The sequence below is a fragment of the Plasmopara halstedii genome (assembly GCF_900000015.1).
Source record: "Plasmopara halstedii genome assembly, contig: Scaffold_470, whole genome shotgun sequence".
Classification (NCBI taxonomy): Eukaryota; Oomycota; class Peronosporomycetes; order Peronosporales; family Peronosporaceae; genus Plasmopara; species Plasmopara halstedii.
Window position 1 is genome coordinate 526,876 of NW_020187390.1, and position 8,342 is coordinate 535,217.

The window sequence follows — 8,342 nt, forward strand, 5'->3', positions numbered from 1 at the left end:
TTCTAAAGTACTGGCCTTGTACTATTAGACAACTCTATTAGACAACTCTATGCTTAGGGCATATTTCGAAATGGTTTTGTCAGATGTAAAATGTCATTTCATCAACACCCTAAGGCATTTTTTTCTCAAGTACGCACCCGATTCTAGATAGACTCCAGGCATCGCATTGACTGTAAAACAATTTGAAAGTGAGAAGGAAAATCAAAAAGTACTAGACCACAATAAGGTTGCGATATATCCAACAGTAAAATTCAAGCCGAAAGAAGAAGAATTATGTGAAGTAATGAATCATACTTCACTATACAATTTGATCGTGAGCCTGTGTAGATAAAAATCAACGGCATAAAGATACCACGGGGGAATCATATCTCAACAAAATTCATTACTTCAAATAATAGCCTGAGTTTTGCTTCTATGTCAAATATATGTGAAAGCAACATGTATTGATAGGACGAATATCTGTCACAGAAATCGTTCTAATCTTTTGTCACAAATAATTAAGTTGAAATTATCAAAAACTATCAAATCCCGAATAAGTTTAGCGTATAATGAGCTCGTCAGGCCACACGAATACTCGAATTTAGCGGTAGGATTGATACTGAAATAGTACAGTATGGTTGTGCATATTGCTGCCAAAAGCTGTCGTTAGGCGCAGTGCCTTGCACATTGGTATTTTTACCACCATGACGGATCATAGAAGATTGATAAAAGGTCGTGCTTTACTTTTATCAGCCAATGTGAGACCTATCTTCGGTACAAATATTACGTTTTAGCCAATGAAAATGAATGCAATGTAGGCATAATTCTATGCCCATTGGAAAGCCGGTAATGTGTGGGTATACCTGTAATATAGTTTTTGTGCAAAAGTACTCAAAACAAAATGTTTATTCACAGTAATTTGATCAAAAAGTTCATCTTAAACCGTCAACAAGACAGTCATATCCCGGGTCGTCTAACGAACGGAGAAAGTTCGCTATATAACTCAATCGACGACGACAGTAGAGCTTAAGTCACTGCAAAACATAATTTGATGTACTGGACTAGTCAAGCGTCACCCGCGTTGCGAGTTGTAAGCGCCATTTACAATACAACATAGGCCACGTGAGGTTCCAGCTCGCCTCACTACGCTGTATCTTTAGTTCCACCCCTCTTGTATTGATATAACAGTTTATTTGCAGTGATTGCAAAGTCAACTTTTGATATGATGCGCTTCAATCTATTTGCAGAAGCGCTACATTGTATGCATCCCTCGCTACATTAGTTCACTATATCTTACTCTCGCTATGATGTACAGGTATGAATTTGAATGAAAGTTAGAGCACACGATAACATGTGTGTCTATTGTGTTGAAGGCAACTGTTTCGCAACGCGTTATAAATCATGTTACCATCGTCATCTTTGCTACTGTAGATTATCCCGTGGCTTTAAACGTGATGTTTTAAGCTGGTGATTTAAGTGCGTGAGTAGCAAAACGAAAGCGGAATATTGCTAAGCTTTTATAATATCTCTATAAATACTTTAGATTGGATAGTGAAAGCATAATGAGGGCTTTTTGTTCTCTTTTTTACTTTTCAAAGGCTATAACCATGAGCTGCTATTGCTTGATTTTCCACGTGATCCACTGCTTAACATAATGTAGTAGATCAAGTTGCAAAAGCATAAATTATCCAGAAGTTATCTTCTCAAGGTCTACAGCTCTCGTAATATATTTATAAACTAGAGAGCATACAATTATGACTTGAGAGTATGCAAAGATGCATAGCTTCTACAATGGATGTAAAGACAATGGTTCGTTCACGTGCTTCGTGTAAGTGCAATCCACGATTTCGCGCCCATCCTTCAGTAACATTGTAATATTTTTGACTTCGATACAAAGCAGGATACTTATCTTTGAGTTGTTTTTATCCCTTTCTTGCACATCGCCGATCCACGCTGTGGAAGTCATCATAAGTATTAACTATCAGATCCACCATACTCAGCATACATGAAGTTTGCATTTTGTACCTTTGACATCCTTTTCGATCTCAAATAATCAAGTCGTAAAAAGTAGCGCCACTTTTTGAGCTTTTTGATTAGAAGTGATGTAACAGGGCTACACATACCTTTGTAAAAAAAGAACGGGTCGCACATAGGTGTGTTTTACACAGTTAGTGTAATCACACAGTGGTATGGCTACATCGTAACAAGATTGCCATCAGTAATGTATATTGCTATATTAATTAGGTATTACTATATTAGTCAGAAAAACCTAGAGCTTCAGATATTGGCGGCTCTGCCGCAACTCAAACAATCAAATTCAGTTTCAATTTTGAATAGAAGTGTTCATTTGCCCTGGTTAAAGCTTTAGTACTTAAGGGTAGCGGATTGCGATCCGCTACACTCGTACTGGTCCTTGGAAAGAGCGTAAGGTCGGCGACCCAAGCCTCGCTTTCTCTAAGCAAAGAGCTATGGCAGCCTCGCTGCAAGTAAAGCCCACTTTCTTACTCAACTCTCGTACCAAATTGCCTCCATGCTTTCCAAATAACTATTGTTGTATATATGTGTATAACCAACGCCAAACCTGTAATTCCAGTATGGTTTACTAGCAATATGTTCGGAATACATCACTGAATACCTGTTTGACAGGCAGATGACTCACGGAATATATTTACGTATAATGTCAGTACGGGTGATGTAAGGTAATTGATTGCAAACGGAACGGCAGTCGCTGAAAGACTTTGATAAATCTAGTTTATAAAATGAGAGGCTTAAATGTAGCAAGCGGTTTTGCAAACACAGGACCGAAAATATATTCATTTCACATTTTACCAACTGAGCACTACAACACGACAGCTTAACACCCTCGACACCGCATCTGACCCTGCCAACCAAGAAAAATGAAGCCCTACTGGATAGAGAAAGCTATTTTATCTGGGAGTTTGCCATGCGTATGATGCTGGTGAGGGAGGGTATGCTAGTGCATGCACAGTTGGCCAAGCCTGAGATGGAGATGTACGAGGCTTGAGTGTTTAACGACATCAAGACTCATGTCATCATCATCCAGGGGTGGCGATCGAGCACAACGTCAAGATTGGGTCGACCATGACGGCGCTGATAGCATGAAACACTCTACGTGACTTTTACAACTGCTCGATAATGCATCTATGACCCACCGCCTTTAAAGTTTGGGATGGTACAGAGATGGCGATGCTCCTGGACAGCTTTGATGAGCTTTTCGTGCTACTACAGATGTCAGTGGAGCCGCTCGAAGAGGCTCACCAACTCGTGATTCTCATGAGTATTTTGCTCTTGGAATACGAGCTTATTTATCGATAGTGAAGAGTATCAAGGACGTCACACTCATCGCGGTAAGCTGCTGAAAAAGTTTAAACGAATGCGAAAGAAGAAAGCCACAAAGCGTGTACTCAAGGGGAATACTGGACGCTTGAAAGTTGCCCATGCCAACGATCGCAAATTGATCGGCACACGGAAGAATTGCACTGGATTCAACGGCAAGTGCCCCAAGTGCGGCCAAGCTAGATATTTCAAGCGGGACTGTCGATAGTGGAGTAACGCAGAAGAGGATGGTGCTGCATTTGCCAATGAACGAGGTGCTGGGTGTCTCATCTTTAGTGGTGCGACATCGTACAAGATATCTTAACGAAGTGATCGGTTTAATTATGAGCTTTGGACGCTGATACGGGGGTCACCATTGCAGACAGCCAAACGCTGCGCGTGTCAAGAAAGGGGATCGTAAGGCTGACCGGACTAGACAGCTTGCGGATCAAGATGCTTGAGGTCGCATTTATTCCTGCACTCGACAGACGGTTGCTGTCGGTTGGTAAGGTAGCAATACGTGGCATGAAGATAGAGTTCCAGAATTTCTCTTCAATTGTTGAGAGTGCAAGCCGTGCAATCGCGAAAGGCAAGACAGTCAGTAAAGCCTACCTTCTAATTTTCGAGCAAGAAGGACTCAGCTGATGGAGTTTGCCGGGATTGAGAGTGAGTGAGAGCTATGGTACGCTAGCTTGGACACCTGGGAAGAAAGGACTAGCAGAATGCCGACGGTAAAGCAAGACTTTGAGATGGTGTGCGGGCGGCAAATGCATGAAAAGGGCGAGCAGACGGTTGAAGAGCTCCTTCTCAAATCTTACGAAGACATATTGTGTGCTGAAGATCGTTCACACGGACGTGATGGGGCCAACAAAAACGGTCACAAAGGGTAGTGCACGATGTGCTGACATTTGTGAAAGATCTGTTGCGATTTGTGCAAACGTACTTCTTGAAGTACAAGAGTGAGGTGCCCGCCAAGCTGAACAAGTTTAAGGCATTCGTCGAAAACCATTAAGGAAAACGGTTAAAGTTTGACGATCGGGAACAGGACGAACTTCGTGAACAAGACGATTACTGAGATCTGTGCAAGGAACTACATCTTACATTAGCGCTCCGTGCTGTACATCCCTCAACAAAACGGATTGTCTGAGTAAATGATCCGTACCATTTTGAAAAATGCGTGGAATACGCTGCAATACAGAAGGATATTTTCTGAGTCGTGGGCAGAAACAATCAGTACTGAGATGCACCTAATTAACTGCTTGACGACCACACGAGCTCAGACATCACAACTTCTTCAAGCCGAAGCCGGAACTGGGATATATGCGTGTGTTCGGATCACAAGGTTATGTCCGAATTAAGGACGAAGCTTGACCCTTAGGGCTTCAAGTGGATACCCAGAGAATGTTATAGGTTTCAGAGGGTAAAATATAGTCAAGTAAAGGTGCATGTGACACGATCACTGAAGCTCGATGAACAAGAGGTGAGCAGCAGCTTGTACTATGCAATGAGTTTTGCAAGCTAAGGACCTAGAATTATTCTCTCCATATTTCACCCTTTAATACACACTTATCCGCAACCGCATCTCAACACAGTATGATGACGTCGATGAATAACTATAATTAGCAAAACACTAAATTAAATGCGTGTAAAAGCACGTTTTACTCGAGCTAGAGCATATGTACCAAGCCATTCCTATGCTTTTATAATTCTGTAGACTCATAGATCTTAATCATATCCCTGTGTTTAAACAGATCGCTACACTCAACAAATGTGTTAAACAGTTTATCACCGATGGCCTAATTCGAAAAAAACGCTGGAGGCGTCCCATAAAAGTCTTGTTGTGACTTGAATGTATTACTTGCTCGACTAAACCTGATATGTACAGCACTACTACTCTCAATGATCCCACGCATTCAGAAGTAACGATCAAATTTGTATGACTGATTAACATTCACTAATTAAAATAATTTCTCGCGTAAAATTTTGCATGTACAATGAACACGAAAAGGGGGGGGGGTCAGCTGTCGACATTGTTCTTGCTTGATTCCGAGAACCTTATTTATACATAGTTAATTGTGCTAATAAACAAGAAAATCTTAATAGTTGTATGAAAAAAAGCATTTGCACACCATTTATGACATGGTATTCAGCTTTTGAGTCAATGTGAGCCATTCGATTATAAATATAATGCATATAATTTCGCACATCATATAAAGGTCATAAGCATTTCTGTTTATAGAGCAGTGATTGTATCATTGCACCGAAGAACCTCAAATTGCGTCATACACAATGGCCCAGACCAGGAGACACTGTATCATGATTGAGGCATAATTCTATGCAAGTACGAGGCGAGTCTAGCTCACTCGGTGCGGGCATTCTATGTGACAAACGCTTGGAGCATGTGCCAAATTGTGCCTGCTTAGCATAAGTCAAATGCAGACACAATTCCGTCGCAAACACCGATAGATAAAAGGTGTGCTGAGGCCTAGGTCATTTGTCGTTAAAATGTTTCGCTAAAATAACCTACTGGTAGCCATGGTAATAAAACGTGGTCTGTGCTTTCAGCGAAAAGTAAGGTAAACATCACTCAAAGTACAGACCGCTAACCATCCACAAATATATGGAAAGACGGTGACGCACCGGAGAAGATACTTTTGTTCCACATATCGTGTTTTGGTACTTCCACTATTGCATTTGTGATGATGTGATGAATCCCGAAATACAAAGCTTAAAAGACTTGACCCTGTTTAGTTTATTGGTCTTATGAACGCCCGGATGGCTTTGGCACCTCCAAAAAGAAGCTTTGGACCTAAATAAAGATAGAGTTTTAATCAAATTCGACGACGTGCCAATACCAATCTGTTATACTTCGTAGCAAAATATGTGGTTGATGAAACAGTGAATGTCATGCGCAGGATGCACGAACTTATGGTGGAAATTTCAGACAAAAGCAACACCCAACACGACGAAACCAGATGCGGTTCGATCACATGAAAGAATGTTGCTAAGTGAAAGGTTGCATTGAGCGCGATTAGCCAACACATGCAGATCTGTGGGCTATGTGACCAAGTTGCGACCGCGTGGCCTCACATTATTCTCGGTCAAAGCGAACAGGGTTCCAGTTATACTTTCAAATGCACCCAGGAAGTTTTGGGCTAATGCCATTCCACGATACCGCTCTGATCGTTCAGTCGGACATGAAGAGCTCCGTTGCAGACAGACCTGCAATAACTACCGACCAAAAGTCAAACTCGTTAAAAGAACGCCACTCATTTGCTCGTGGGGAGCGCCTCAATATCTATCCTGCCTCTTCTCTGAGAGAGATAGAGACCGTGGCCGGCTAGGTCTTAAGGGGCGACGCCTCAAAGGTAATCTCGCTAAAGTGAGATTTCAACCTCCCACAAGATTTTAGACTGAGGGTGTTCCTTCCGCTTTAACAAGAACTGGCGTCATCCCTGAGTACCCGCCGGTCCGTGAAACGTTTCATGCTAAATAGGATCATTTCTTGCTCATCAAGCCGTCTCGGCGCGAGTAAACCCTCCCGCGGGTGACTTTCATGAGATTGTGGCGGCATGTCGTCTCTCTCAAAGAATCTCGGCCTCTGAACCGCAATGATACCAAAATGCGTGGTGTCAGGTGACCTTTGAAATCTAAGAAGCAAAAAAATGCATCTGATGATAGAGCTTGTAATGTATGTCAGAGATATACTCGTTAAGTAGGATGACCATGTTGTTGTTCTCTGACGTCACTGTGTTCAATGATGCACGATCTGTACAAATCACGTAAGGCTCCGAGCAAAATAGGTGCGACCCGATCTGGAAATAATAATCTCAGCCCTACGTCATAGTTGCTCTAAATGGCGTGAAGATGGTGAAATCAATTGCAATTAAGACTTTATGCAGTTTCTTACAACTTTATGTACTGCCTCTATCCAAGACAGACCGTTTGTTTCACATCGATCTGTCATGGATTAGGTAGCACTATGCCGCGGCATTTTTTTCCCCAAAGGGTCAAACCATCGAGAACGCGACACAGATCCACCATTTTGTCCCAGCATTAGGTCTTTTGGCGACGTCAGAGTTCAGCAGAAGAGAAAGGCAGTAAAACATATTTTAACTTGAAAAGCGTTTCATGCACCTACAGCTTTACTACGTGCACCTACAGCTTTTTATAGTCAAAACGTACTGTGTGAACTGCGACATACCGTCGGCATCGCCGCTGAAGACGCCTCTCAGGCGTTTTGTATAAGGATCATAGCAATATCTTTGTAAGCTATTTTGTTACCATAGCATGCCTTGTACCAAAGCTGTCGCATCTTCGCGTCTACGCTAAAAGGGATACTACTATTTGAATGCATCATTCTTAGTAGAGTAGGCTTTGGCATCTAATGTGTTTGGCGGTTAGGCGATCCACAGCTAATGGCGTTCTGACTAAGCCATACGGAGAATAAGTTCGTATCTGAGTCTAGGACGAGCCACTGTTTACGCTGTTAACTTTATCAATTTTGTAGGGAGGTTCGACAGAAGGGGCTCATTTGACAATGCGGTTCGAATACTCGTCTCATCTATCAATTAAGGTGAATTTATGATGGAATTGCCTTTTTATTGGAGGTATCGCACAATGTGCCCACTCTCGCGCTCGATCTCCTCGTTTGGTAGTCACTACTGTGACGCGCTCATTTCTTCACAGCTAATGAGCAATGTATAACCGAGTACGTGCCTGATTACAGAAAGTTGAAAAAGGCTACATGACACGCGGTACGGGGGCCCTGATCATACCATTATAATTTATATTAGTATCAAAAATGTTTGCTAAGCATGGAGGGCTTCGGACAACATCGCCAAAATCGGTCCACTCAATTTCTTACGCTCGAGTATGAAAGTTTCTTAACACATCAAACTTCATTTTACATGTACTCACTTACTGCTTCGATCAAACTGAAGACATGATTCTTGTGAGATCCAACGTAAATTGTGACGGGTCACACGGCACCTTGCACAGAGGAAGGTTGACTTCCAAGAGTATAC